This window comes from Bufo bufo, chromosome 1, assembly GCF_905171765.1.
Source record: "Bufo bufo chromosome 1, aBufBuf1.1, whole genome shotgun sequence".
In the NCBI taxonomy this organism is placed as follows: domain Eukaryota; kingdom Metazoa; phylum Chordata; class Amphibia; order Anura; family Bufonidae; genus Bufo; species Bufo bufo.
This window is the reverse complement of record NC_053389.1, coordinates 753,387,684-753,401,162: the sequence shown is the minus strand read 5'-3', so window position 1 is coordinate 753,401,162 and position 13,479 is coordinate 753,387,684. Positions and strand designations below refer to the sequence as shown.

The 13,479-nt window shown below is 43.7% G+C and overlaps 14 non-coding genes across 14 annotated transcripts; all 14 read left to right on the top strand.

Moving 5' to 3' along the window:
• The first annotated feature begins 267 nt into the window (after positions 1–267).
• On the top strand, positions 268–360 carry TRNAI-UAU. The gene is given in 2 exon segments: positions 268–305; positions 325–360. It is a non-coding gene; the product is annotated as a tRNA-Ile (tRNA).
• Positions 361–718: 358 nt separating this feature from the next.
• TRNAR-CCU lies at positions 719–791 on the top strand. Its single transcript has one exon. It is a non-coding gene; the product is annotated as a tRNA-Arg (tRNA).
• Positions 792–1,703: 912 nt separating this feature from the next.
• TRNAI-UAU lies at positions 1,704–1,796 on the top strand. The gene is given in 2 exon segments: positions 1,704–1,741; positions 1,761–1,796. It is a non-coding gene; the product is annotated as a tRNA-Ile (tRNA).
• A 358-nt stretch (positions 1,797–2,154) lies between these two features.
• Positions 2,155–2,227, top strand: TRNAR-CCU. The gene has a single exon. It is a non-coding gene; the product is annotated as a tRNA-Arg (tRNA).
• A 912-nt stretch (positions 2,228–3,139) lies between these two features.
• Positions 3,140–3,232, top strand: TRNAI-UAU. The gene is given in 2 exon segments: positions 3,140–3,177; positions 3,197–3,232. It is a non-coding gene; the product is annotated as a tRNA-Ile (tRNA).
• Positions 3,233–6,140: 2,908 nt separating this feature from the next.
• Positions 6,141–6,233, top strand: TRNAI-UAU. The gene is given in 2 exon segments: positions 6,141–6,178; positions 6,198–6,233. It is a non-coding gene; the product is annotated as a tRNA-Ile (tRNA).
• A 1,519-nt stretch (positions 6,234–7,752) lies between these two features.
• On the top strand, positions 7,753–7,845 carry TRNAI-UAU. Its single transcript is given in 2 exon segments — positions 7,753–7,790; positions 7,810–7,845. It is a non-coding gene; the product is annotated as a tRNA-Ile (tRNA).
• A 357-nt stretch (positions 7,846–8,202) lies between these two features.
• Positions 8,203–8,275, top strand: TRNAR-CCU. The gene has a single exon. It is a non-coding gene; the product is annotated as a tRNA-Arg (tRNA).
• Positions 8,276–9,363: 1,088 nt separating this feature from the next.
• On the top strand, positions 9,364–9,456 carry TRNAI-UAU. Its single transcript is given in 2 exon segments — positions 9,364–9,401; positions 9,421–9,456. It is a non-coding gene; the product is annotated as a tRNA-Ile (tRNA).
• A 358-nt stretch (positions 9,457–9,814) lies between these two features.
• Positions 9,815–9,887, top strand: TRNAR-CCU. The gene has a single exon. It is a non-coding gene; the product is annotated as a tRNA-Arg (tRNA).
• Positions 9,888–10,799: 912 nt separating this feature from the next.
• TRNAI-UAU lies at positions 10,800–10,892 on the top strand. Its single transcript is given in 2 exon segments — positions 10,800–10,837; positions 10,857–10,892. It is a non-coding gene; the product is annotated as a tRNA-Ile (tRNA).
• A 358-nt stretch (positions 10,893–11,250) lies between these two features.
• TRNAR-CCU lies at positions 11,251–11,323 on the top strand. Its single transcript has one exon. It is a non-coding gene; the product is annotated as a tRNA-Arg (tRNA).
• A 1,542-nt stretch (positions 11,324–12,865) lies between these two features.
• TRNAI-UAU lies at positions 12,866–12,958 on the top strand. Its single transcript is given in 2 exon segments — positions 12,866–12,903; positions 12,923–12,958. It is a non-coding gene; the product is annotated as a tRNA-Ile (tRNA).
• A 357-nt stretch (positions 12,959–13,315) lies between these two features.
• TRNAR-CCU lies at positions 13,316–13,388 on the top strand. The gene has a single exon. It is a non-coding gene; the product is annotated as a tRNA-Arg (tRNA).
• Positions 13,389–13,479: the final 91 nt, after the last annotated feature.

The following is a 13,479-nucleotide window of genomic DNA, read 5'->3' as shown; positions in this document are numbered from 1 at the left end:
AGCAAACACTCGTTCATCGGGTGAGGGTGTCTTTCTCCCGGAACCCAAAATAAACTTTTTTCCACAGCAGCCTTCTGCTGCCCAGGAACCATGATTTTTTATGGAGACAAGCCGTCGCTGTATCGATCACTCGTCACTATACAGAAGAGGTGAATGCTGCATGTAAATGTGGCCCTCATCTCCGCTGACAATCAGACAATTATTGGGAACGTTTCGTTTGTGCCCGATAATTGCCTGATATATTGGGCTCCTTGAAAGGCCCCAAGTGCTCCAGTGGCGCAATAGGTCAGCGCGTGGTACTTATAAAGCAGTAACTGTTGAGCAATGCCAAGGTTGTGAGTTCAAGCCTCACCAGGAGCGATGTTTACTTGACTTATTTGTGTTTTAGAACGGCAGAAGGAAAGCAATGTCTCTCCGGTCCCGTCATGATATATTAACATGTTTGAAAGGGAAATGCAGCAGAATTCTTTATTGTTCAAGGGTTCTGGCAACCCAATGAGATTTCCATCATCAGTATTAAAATATGTCATGGACTAAGTGATCAAAACCAAGACTCCTAGAAACTCCTTGCTCTTGTGTAAGGAAAGCAAGCACATGGTTAAGATTGTTTTCCATCTGGAATGCAAATGGCACCAGAAAACTGAGTAACATAGTCGCAAGATAATGTTTTTGTCATTTAAAAAAAATTAGTAAGCTGACTTTCACTTGGCAGTATATGGCCCCAGTGGCCTAATGGATAAGGCACTGGCCTCCTAAGCCAGGGATTGTGGGTTCAAGTCCCATCTGGGGTGTTTGTTTACCGTGCTGCTTGAACAGACTCAAGGCATGTTTTACCTTTGGAATAGTGCTCAAACGGATTCTTTACTGGATGTTTCTTCCGATTGCTATTTAAATAGATTGTGTGAAATCTGACCATAGAAATACAGTTTGTGTGTCCCAAAAAGGCTTCATCCCAAGGAACAATCCCTTTTCCAAATACAGAGTTTCCACTCTTCTGGGAAGGCTTTCTGCAAGAGTTTGGTGTGTGCCTGTGTGAAGTTGTGCCCATACATCCAGAATAGCATTTGTGAGGTCAGACACTGATATTGAGCGAGAGGGCCTCGTTGCTTGCAATTTCCATTCTAGATTTTATACACCTGCAGCTGCGGCTATGGGACTCAATGAAACACCTGAATTCAGTGATTGAGGTGTGTCCATATGCTTTTGTCCATATAGCGCATCAATAAGACGAAAGTAGGTGGCTAGTAGGATGCTATAAATCAGATAATCTTCACTGACCGCTGACTTGGTTACTGATTTTGATAATTGATGCAACTTAGACACGCCTCACCTAAGGTCCTTTTACATGGACCCATAGTCAGACCCATTGTCGGGGATGAGCGTTTGTATAAGCGTTTGTTCCTCATAATTAGCTGGCGCCGATCACCCAATGAATGAGCAAACACTCGTTCATCGGGTGAGGGTGTCTTTCTCCCGGAACCCAAAATCAACGTTTTTCCACAGCAGCCTTCTGCTGCCCAGGAACCATGATTTTTTATGGAGACAAGCCGTCGCTGTATCGATCACTCGTCACTATACAGAAGAGGTGAATGCTGCATGTAAATGTGGCCCTCATCTCCGCTGACGATCAGACAATTATTGGGAACGTTTCGTTTGTGCCCGATAATTGCCTGATATATTGGTCTCCTTGAAAGGCGCCAAGTGCTCCAGTGGCGCAATCGGTCAGCGCGCGGTACTTATAAAGCAGTAACTGTTGAGCAATGCCGAGGTTGTAAGTTCAAGCCTCACCTGGAGCATTGTTTACTTGACTTATTTGTGTTTTAGAACGGTAGAAGGAAAGCAATGTCTCTCCGGTCCCGTCATGATATATTAACATGTTTGAAGGGGAAATGCAGCAGAATTCTTTATTGTTCAAGGGTTCTGGCAACCTAATGAGATTTCCATCATCAGTATTAAAATATGTCATGGACTAAGTGATCAAAACCAAGACTCCTAGAAACTCCTTGCTCTTGTGTAAGGAAAGCAAGCACATGGTTAAGATTGTTTTCCATCTGGAATGCAAATGGCACCAGAAAACTGAGTAACATAGTCGCAAGATAATGTTTTTGTCATTTAAAAAAAATTAGTAAGCTGACTTTCACTTGGCAGTATATGGCCCCAGTGGCCTAATGGATAAGGCACTGGCCTCCTAAGCCAGGGATTGTGGGTTCAAGTCCCATCTGGGGTGTTTGTTTACCGTGCTGCTTGAACAGACTCAAGGCATGTTTTACCTTTGGAATAGTGCTCAAACGGATTCTTTACTGGATGTTTCTTCCGATTGCTATTTAAATAGATTGTGTGAAATCTGACCATAGAAATACAGTTTGTGTGTCCCAAAAAGGCTTCATCCCAAGGAACAATCCCTTTTCCAAATACAGAGTTTCCACTCTTCTGGGAAGGCTTTCTGCAAGAGTTTGGTGTGTGCCTGTGCGAAGTTTTGCCCATACATCCAGAATAGCATTTGTGAGGTCAGACACTGATATTGAGCGAGAGGGCCTCGTTGCTTGCAATTTCCATTCTAGATTTTATACACCTGCAGCTGCGGCTAAGGGACTTAATAAATCACCTGAATTCAGTGATTGAGGTGTGTCCAAATGCTTTTGTCCAAATAGCGCATCAATAAGAGGAAAGTAGGTGGCTAGTAGGATGCTATAAATCAGATAATCTTCACTGACCGCTGACTTGGTTACTGATTTTGATAATTGATGCAACTTAGACACGCCTCACCTAAGGTCCTTATACATGGACCCATAGTCAGACCCATTGTCGGGGATGAGCGTTTGTATAAGCGTTTGTTCCTCATAATTAGCTGGCGCCGATCACCCAATGAATGAGCAAACACTCGTTCATCGGGTGAGGGTGTCTTTCTCCCGGAACCCAAAATCAACGTTTTTCCACAGCAGCCTTCTGCTGCCCAGGAACCATGATTTTTTATGGAGACAAGCCGTCGCTGTATCGATCACTCGTCACTATACAGAAGAGGTGAATGCTGCATGTAAATGTGGCCCTCATCTCCGCTGACGATCAGACAATTATTGGGAACGTTTCGTTTGTGCCCGATAATTGCCTGATATATTGGTCTCCTTGAAAGGCCCCAAGTGCTCCAGTGGCGCAATCGGTCAGCGCGCGGTACTTATAAAGCAGTAACTGTTGAGCAATGCCGAGGTTGTGAGTTCAAGCCTCACCTGGAGCATTGTTTACTTGACTTATTTGTGTTTTAGAACGGCAGAAGGAAAGCAATGTCTCTCCGGTCCCGTCATGATATATTAACATGTTTGAAGGGGAAATGCAGCAGAATTCTTTATTGTTCAAGGGTTCTGGCAACCCAATGAGATTTCCATCATCAGTATTAAAATATGTCATGGACTAAGTGATCAAAACCAAGACTCCTAGAAACTCCTTGCTCTTGTGTAAGGAAAGCAAGCACATGGTTAAGATTGTTTTCCATCTGGAATGCATATGGCACCGGAAAACTGAGTAACATAGTCGCAAGATAATGTTTTTGTCATTTAAAAAAAATTAGTAAGCTGACTTTCACTTGGCAGTATATGGCTCCAGTGGCCTAATGGATAAGGCACTGGCCTCCTAAGCCAGGGATTGTGTGTTCAAGTCCCATCTGGGGTGTTTGTTTACCGTGCTGCTTGAACAGACTCAAGGCATGTTTTACCTTTGGAATAGTGCTCAAACGGATTCTTTACTGGATGTTTCTTCCGATTGCTATTTAAATAGATTGTGTGAAATCCCATCTGGGGTGTTTGTTTACCGTGCTGCTTGAACAGACTCAAGGCATGTTTTACCTTTGGAATAGTGCTCAAACGGATTCTTTACTGGATGTTTCTTCCGATTGCTATTTAAATAGATTGTGTGAAATCTGAACATAGAAATACAGTTTGTGTGTCCCAAAAAGGCTTCATCCCAAGGAACAATCCCTTTTCCAAATACAGAGTTTCCACTCTTCTGGGAAGGCTTTCTGCAAGAGTTTGGTGTGTGCCTGTGTGAAGTTGTGCCCATACATCCAGAATAGCATTTGTGAGGTCAGACACTGATATTGAGCGAGAGGGCCTCGTTGCTTGCAATTTCCATTCTAGATTTTATACACCTGCAGCTGCGGCTATGGGACTCAATGAAACACCTGAATTCAGTGATTGAGGTGTGTCCATATGCTTTTGTCCATATAGCGCATCAATAAGAGGAAAGTAGGTGGCTAGTAGGATGCTATAAATCAGATAATCTTCACTGACCGCTGACTTGGTTACTGATTTTGATAATTGATGCAACTTAGACACGCCTCACCTAAGGTCCTTTTACATGGACCCATAGTCAGACCCATTGTCGGGGATAAGCGTTTGTATAAGCGTTTGTTCCTCATAATTAGCTGGCGCCGATCACCCAATGAATGAGCAAACACTCGTTCATCGGGTGAGGGTGTCTTTCTCCCGGAACCCAAAATCAACGTTTTTCCACAGCAGCCTTCTGCTGCCCAGGAACCATGATTTTTTATGGAGACAAGCCGTCGCTGTATCGATCACTCGTCACTATACAGAAGAGGTGAATGCTGCATGTAAATGTGGCCCTCATCTCCGCTGACGATCAGACAATTATTGGGAACGTTTCGTTTGTGCCCGATAATTGCCTGATATATTGGCCTCCTTGAAAGGCGCCAAGTGTTCCAGTGGTTCAATCGGTCAGCGCGCGGTACTTATAAAGCAGTAACTGTTGAGTAATGCCGAGGTTGTGAGTTCAAGCCTCACCTGGAGCATTGTTTACTTGACTTATTTGTGTTTTAGAACGGCAGAAGGAAAGCAATGTCTCTCCTGTCCCGTCATGATATATTAACATGTTTGAAGGGGAAATGCAGCAGAATTCTTTATTGTTCAAGGGTTCTGGCAACCCAATGAGATTTCCATCATCAGTATTAAAATATGTCATGGACTAAGTGATCAAAACCAAGACTCCTAGAAACTCCTTGCTCTTGTGTAAGGAAAGCAAGCACATGGTTAAGATTGTTTTCCATCTGGAATGCAAATGGCACCAGAAAACTGAGTAACATAGTCGCAAGATAATGTTTTTGTCATTTAAAAAAATTAGTAAGCTGACTTTCACTTGGCAGTATATGGCCCCAGTGGCCTAATGTATAAGGCACTGGCCTCCTACGCCAGGGATTGTGGGTTCAAGTGCCATCTGGGGTGTTTGTTTACCGTGCTGCTTGAACAGACTCAAGGCATGTTTTACCTTTGGAATAGTGCTCAAACAGATTCTTTACTGGATGTTTCTTCCGATTGCTATTTAAATAGATTGTGTGAAATCTGACCATAGAAATACAGTTTGTGTGTCCCAAAAAGGCTTCATCCCAAGGAACAATCCCTTTTCCAAATACAGAGTTTCCACTCCTCTGGGAAGGCTTTCTGCAAGAGTTTGTTGTGTGCCTTTGTGAAGTTGTGCCCATACATCCAGAATAGCATTTGTGAGGTCAGACACTGATATTGAGCGAGAGGGCCTCGTTGCTTGCAATTTCCATTCTAGATTTTATACACCTGCAGCTGCGGCTAAAGGACTTAATAAATCACCTGAATTCAGTGATTGAGGTGTGTCCAAATGCTTTTGTCCATATAGCGCATCAATAAGAGGAAAGTAGGTGGCTAGTAGGATGCTATAAATCAGATAATCTTCACTGACCGCTGACTTGGTTACTGATTTTGATAATTGATGCAACTTAGACACGCCTCACCTAAGGTCCTTTTACATGGACCCATAGTCAGACCCATTGTCGGGGATGAGCGTTTGTATAAACGTTTGTTCCTCATAATTAGCTGGCGCCGATCACCCAATGAATGAGCAAACACTTGTTTATCGGGTGAGGGTGTCTTTCTCCCGGAACCCAAAATCAACGTTTTTCCACAGCAGCCTTCTGCTGCCCAGGAACCATGATTTTTTATGGAGACAAGCCGTCGCTGTATCGATCACTCGTCACTATACAGAAGAGGTGAATGCTGCATGTAAATGTGGCCCTCATCTCCGCTGACGATCAGACAATTATTGGGAACGTTTCGTTTGTGCCCGATAATTGCCTGATATATTGGTCTCTTTGAAAGGCCCCAAGTGCTCCAGTCGCGCAATCGGTCAGCGCGCGGTACTTATAAAGCAGTATCTGTTGAGCAATGCCGAGGTTGTGAGTTCAAGCCTCACCTGGAGCATTGTTTACTTGACTTATTTGTGTTTTAGAACGGCAGAAGGAAAGCAATGTCTCTCCGGTCCCGTCATGATATATTAACATGTTTGAAGGGGAAATGCAGCAGAATTCTTTATTGTTCAAGGGTTCTGGCAACCCAATGAGATTTCCATCATCAGTATTAAAATATGTCATGGACTAAGTGATCAAAACCAAGACTCCTAGAAACCCCTTGCTCTTGTGTAAGGAAAGCAAGCACATGGTTAAGATTGTTTTCCATCTGGAATGCAAATGGCACCAGAAAACTGAGTAACATAGTCGCAAGATAATGTTTTTGTCATTTAAAAAAATTAGTAAGCTGACTTTCACTTTGCAGTATATGACCCCAGTGGCCTAATGGATAAGGCACTGGCCTCCTAACCCAGGGATTGTGGGTTCAAGTCCCATCTGGGGTGTTTGTTTACCGTGCTGCTTGAACAGATACAAGGCCCGTTTTACCTTTGGAATAGTGCTCAAACAGATTCTTTACTGGATGTTTCTTCTGATTGCTATTTAAATAGATTGTGTGAAATCTGACCATATAAATACAGTTTGTGTGTCCCAAAAAGGCTTCATCCCAAGGAACAATCCCTTTTCCAAATACAGAGTTTCCACTCTTCTGGGAAGGCTTTCTGCAAGAGTTTGGTGTGTGCCTGTGTGAAGTTGTGCCCATACATCCAGAATAGCATTTGTGAGGTCAGACACTGATATTGAGCGAGAGGGCCTCGTTGCTTGCAATTTCCATTCTAGATTTTATACACCTGCAGCTGCGGCTAAGGGACTTAATAAATCACCTGAATTCAGTGATTGAGGTGTGTCCAAATGCTTTTGTCCATATAGCGCATCAATAAGAGGAAAGTAGGTGGCTAGTAGGATGCTATAAATCAGTTAATCTTCACTGACCGCTGACATGGTTACTGATTTTGATAATTGATGCAACTTAGACACGGCTAAGGGACTTAATAAATCACCTGAATTCAGTGATTGAGGTGTGTCCAAATGCTTTTGTCCATATAGCGCATCAATAAGAGGAAAGTAGGTGGCTAGTAGGATGCTATAAATCAGATAATCTTCACTGACCGCTGACTTGGTTACTGATTTTGATAATTGATGCAACTTAGACATGCCTCACCTAAGGTCCTTTTACATGGACCCATAGTCAGACCCATTGTCGGGGATGAGCGTTTGTATAAGCGTTTGTTCCTCATAATTAGCTGGCGCCGATCACCCAATGAATGAGCAAACACTCGTTCATCGGGTGAGGGTGTCTTTCTCCCGGAACCCAAAATCAACGTTTTTCCACAGCAGCCTTCTGCTGCCCAGGAACCATGATTTTTTATGGAGACAAGCCGTCGCTGTATCGATCACTCATCACTATACAGAAGAGGTGAATGCTGCATGTAAATGTGGCCCTCATCTCCGCTGACGATCAGACAATTATTGGGAACGTTTCGTTTGTGCCCGATAATTGCCTGATATATTGGTCTCCTTGAAAGGCCCCAAGTGCTCCAGTGGCGCAATCGGTCAGTGTGCGGTACTTATAAAGCAGTAACTGTTGAGCAATGCCGAGGTTGTGAGTTCAAGCCTCACCTGGAGCATTGTTTACTTGACTTATTTGTGTTTTAGAACGGCAGAAGGAAAGCAATGTCTCTCCGGTCCCGTCATGATATATTAACATGTTTGAAGGGGAAATGCAGCAGAATTCTTTATTGTTCAAGTGTTCTGGCAACCCAATGAGATTTCCATCATCAGTATTAAAATATGTCATGGACTAAGTGATCAAAACCAAGACTCCTAGAAACTCCCTGCTCTTGTGTAAGGAAAGCAAGCACATGGTTAAGATTGTTTTCCATCTGGAATGCAAATGGCACCAGAAAACTGAGTAACATAGTCGCAAGATAATGTTTTTGTCATTTAAAAAAATTAGTAATCTGACTTTCACTTGGCAGTATATGGCCCCAGTGGCCTAATGGATAAGGCACTGGCCTCCTAAGCCAGGGATTGTGGGTTCAAGTCCCATCTGGGGTGTTTGTTTACCGTGCTGCTTGAACAGACTCAAGGCATGTTTTACCTTTGGAATAGTGCTCAAACAGATTCTTTACTGGATGTTTCTTCCGATTGCTATTTAAATAGATTGTGTGAAATCTGACCATAGAAATACAGTTTGTGTGTCCCAAAAAGGCTTCATCCCAAGGAACAATCCCTTTTCCAAATACAGAGTTTCCACTCTTCTGGGAAGGCATTCTGCAAGAGTTTGGTGTGTGCCTGTGTGAAGTTGTGCCCATACATCCAGAATAGCATTTGTGAGGTCAGACACTGATATTGAGCGAGAGGGCCTCGTTGCTTGCAATTTCCATTCTAGATTTTATACACCTGCAGCTGCGGCTAAGGGACTTAATAAATCACCTGAATTCAGTGATTGAGGTGTGTCCAATTCTTTTGTCCATATAGCGCATCAATAAGAGGAAAGTAGGTGGCTAGTAGGATGCTATAAATCAGATAATCTTCACTGACCGCTGACATGGTTACTGATTTTGATAATTGATGCAACTTAGACACGGCTAAGTGACTTAATAAATCACCTGAATTCAGTGATTGAGGTGTGTCCAAATGCTTTTGTCCATATAGCGCATCAATAAGAGGAAAGTAGGTGGCTAGTAGGATGCTATAAATCAGATAATCTTCACTGACCGCTGACTTGGTTACTGATTTTGATAATTGATGCAACTTAGACACGCCTCACCTAAGGTCCTTTTACATGGACCCATAGTCAGACCCATTGTCGGGGATGAGCGTTTGTATAAACGTTTGTTCCTCATAATTAGCTGGCGCCGATCACCCAATGAATGAGCAAACACTTGTTTATCGGGTGAGGGTGTCTTTCTCCCGGAACCCAAAATCAACGTTTTTCCACAGCAGCCTTCTGCTGCCCAGGAACCATGATTTTTTATGGAGACAAGCCGTCGCTGTATCGATCACTCGTCACTATACAGAAGAGGTGAATGCTGCATGTAAATGTGGCCCTCATCTCCGCTGACGATCAGACAATTATTGGGAACGTTTCGTTTGTGCCCGATAATTGCCTGATATATTGGTCTCTTTGAAAGGCCCCAAGTGCTCCAGTCGCGCAATCGGTCAGCGCGCGGTACTTATAAAGCAGTATCTGTTGAGCAATGCCGAGGTTGTGAGTTCAAGCCTCACCTGGAGCATTGTTTACTTGACTTATTTGTGTTTTAGAACGGCAGAAGGAAAGCAATGTCTCTCCGGTCCCGTCATGATATATTAACATGTTTGAAGGGGAAATGCAGCAGAATTCTTTATTGTTCAAGGGTTCTGGCAACCCAATGAGATTTCCATCATCAGTATTAAAATATGTCATGGACTAAGTGATCAAAACCAAGACTCCTAGAAACTCCTTGCTCTTGTGTAAGGAAAGCAAGCACATGGTTAAGATTGTTTTCCATCTGGAATGCAAATGGCACCAGAAAACTGAGTAACATAGTCGCAAGATAATGTTTTTGTCATTTAAAAAAAATTAGTAAGCTGACTTTCACTTGGCAGTATATGGCCCCAGTGGCCTAATGGATAAGGCACTGGCCTCCTACGCCAGGGATTGTGGGTTCAAGTCCCATCTGGGGTGTTTGTTTACCGTGCTGCTTGAACAGACTCAAGGCATGTTTTACCTTTGGAATAGTGCTCAAACGGATTCTTTACTGGATGTTTCTTCCGATTGCTATTTAAATAGATTGTGTGAAATCTGACCATAGAAATACAGTTTGTGTGTCCCAAAAAGGCTTCATCCCAAGGAACAATCCCTTTTCCAAATACAGAGTTTCCACTCTTCTGGGAAGGCTTTCTGCAAGAGTTTGGTGTGTGCCTGTGTGAAGTTGTGCCCATACATCCAGAATAGCATTTGTGGGGTCAGACACTGATATTGAGCGAGAGGGCCTCGTTGCTTGCAATTTCCATTCTAGATTTTATACACCTGCAGCTGCGGCTATGGGACTCAATGAAACACCTGAATTCAGTGATTGAGGTGTGTCCATATGCTTTTGTCCATATAGCGCATCAATAAGAGGAAAGTAGGTGGCTAGTAGGATGCTATAAATCAGATAATCTTCACTGACCGCTGACTTGGTTACTGATTTTGATAATTGATGCAACTTAGACACGCCTCACCTAAGGTCCTTTTACATGGACCCATAGTCAGACCCATTGTCGGGGATGAGCGTTTGTATAAGCGTTTGTTCCTCATAATTAGCTGGCGCCGATCACCCAATGAATGAGCAAACACTCGTTCATCGGGTGAGGGTGTCTTACTCCCGGAACCCAAAATCAACGTTTTTCCACAGCAGCCTTCTGCTGCCCAGGAACCATGATTTTTTATGGAGACAAGCCGTCGCTGTATCGATCACTCGTCACTATACAGAAGAGGTGAATGCTGCATGTAAATGTGGCCCTCATCTCCGCTGACGATCAGACAATTATTGGGAACGTTTAGTTTGTGCCCGATAATTGCCTGATATATTGGGCTCCTTGAAAGGCCCCAAGTGCTCCAGTCGCGCAATCGGTCAGCGCGCGGTACTTATAAAGCAGTAACTGTTGAGCAATGCCGAGGTTGTGAGTTCAAGCCTCACCTGGAGCATTGTTTACTTGACTTATTTGTGTTTTAGAACGGCAGAAGGAAAGCAATGTCTCTCCGGTCCCGTCATGATATATTAACATGTTTGAAGGGGAAATGCAGCAGAATTCTTTATTGTTCAAGGGTTCTGGCAACCCAATGAGATTTCCATCATCAGTATTAAAATATGTCATGGACTAAGTGATCAAAACCAAGACTCCTAGAAACTCCTTGCTCTTGTGTAAGGAAAGCAAGCACATGGTTAAGATTGTTTTCCATCTGGAATGCATATGGCACCGGAAAACTGAGTAACATAGTCGCAAGATAATGTTTTTGTCATTTAAAAAAAATTAGTAAGCTGACTTTCACTTGGCAGTATATGGCTCCAGTGGCCTAATGGATAAGGCACTGGCCTCCTAAGCCAGGGATTGTGGGTTCAAGTCCCATCTGGGGTGTTTGTTTACCGTGCTGCTTGAACAGACTCAAGGCATGTTTTACCTTTGGAATAGTGCTCAAACGGATTCTTTACTGGATGTTTCTTCCGATTGCTATTTAAAGAGGACCTTTCACCTATTCTTACCCTATGAACTAAGTATACAGCCATGTGGAGCGGCGCCCGGGGATCTCACTGCACTTACTATTATCCCCAGGCGCCGCTCCGTTCTGCCGCTATGCCCTCCGGTATCTCCGTTCCCTAAGTTATAGTAGGCGGAGATACCAGTCCCTAAGTTATGGTAGGCGGAGTCTGCCCTAGCGCTGGCCAATCGCAGCGCAGAGCTCACAGCCTGTGAGGTTATTTTCTCCCAGGCTGTGAGCTCTGCAATGCGATTGGCCAGCGCTAGGGCAGACTCCGCCTACCATAACTTAGGGAACGGAGATACCGGAGGGCATAGCAGGAGAACGGAGCGGCGCCTGGGGATAATAGTAAGTGCAGTGAGATCCCCGGGCGCCGCTCCACATGGCTGTATACTTAGTTCATAGAGTAAGAATAGGTGAAAGGTCCTCTTTAAATAGATTGTGTGAAATCTGACCATAGAAATACAGTTTGTGTGTCCCAAAAAGGCTTCATCCCAAGGAACAATCCCTTTTCCAAATACAGAGTTTCCACTCTTCTGGGAAGGCTTTCTGCAAGAGTTTGGTGTGTGCCTGTGTGAAGTTGTGCCCATACATCCAGAATAGCATTTCTGAGGTCAGACACTGATATTGAGCGAGAGGGCCTCGTTGCTTGCAATTTCCATTCTAGATTTTATACACCTGCAGCTGCGGCTAAGGGACTTAATAAATCACCTGAATTCAGTGATTGAGGTGTGTCCAATTCTTTTGTCCATATAGCGCATCAATAAGAGGAAAGTAGGTGGCTAGTAGGATGCTATAAATCAGATAATCTTCACTGACCGCTGACATGGTTACTGATTTTGATAATTGATGCAACTTAGACACGGCTAAGTGACTTAATAAATCACCTGAATTCAGTGATTGAGGTGTGTCCAAATGCTTTTGTCCATATAGCGCATCAATAAGAGGAAAGTAGGTGGCTAGTAGGATGCTATAAATCAGATAATCTTCACTGACCGCTGACTTGGTTACTGATTTTGATAATTGATGCAACTTAGACACGCCTCACCTAAGGTCCTTTTACATGGACCCATAGTCAGACCCATTGTCGGGGATGAGCGTTTGTATAAACGTTTGTTCCTCATAATTAGCTGGCGCCGATCACCCAATGAATGAGCAAACACTTGTTTATCGGGTGAGGGTGTCTTTCTCCCGGAACCCAAAATCAACGTTTTTCCACAGCAGCCTTCTGCTGCCCAGGAACCATGATTTTTTATGGAGACAAGCCGTCGCTGTATCGATCACTCGTCACTATACAGAAGAGGTGAATGCTGCATGTAAATGTGGCCCTCATCTCCGCTGACGATCAGACAATTATTGGGAACGTTTCGTTTGTGCCCGATAATTGCCTGATATATTGGTCTCTTTGAAAGGCCCCAAGTGCTCCAGTCGCGCAATCGGTCAGCGTGCGGTACTTATAAAGCAGTAACTGTTGAGCAATGCCGAGGTTGTGAGTTCAAGCCTCACCTGGAGCATTGTTTACTTGACTTATTTGTGTTTTAGAACGGCAGAAGGAAAGCAATGTCTCTCCGGTCCCGTCATGATATATTAACATGTTTGAAGGGGAAATGCAGCAGAATTCTTTATTGTTCAAGTGTTCTGGCAACCCAATGAGATTTCCATCATCAGTATTAAAATATGTCATGGACTAAGTGATCAAAACCAAGACTCCTAGAAACTCCCTGCTCTTGTGTAAGGAAAGCAAGCACATGGTTAAGATTGTTTTCCATCTGGAATGCAAATGGCACCAGAAAACTGAGTAACATAGTCGCAAGATAATGTTTTTGTCATTTAAAAAAATTAGTAATCTGACTTTCACTTGGCAGTATATGGCCCCAGTGGCCTAATGGATAAGGCACTGGCCTCCTAAGCCAGGGATTGTGGGTTCAAGTCCCATCTGGGGTGTTTGTTTACCGTGCTGCTTGAACAGACTCAAGGCATGTTTTACCTTTGGAATAGTGCTCAAACAGATTCTTTACTGGATGTTTCTTCCGAT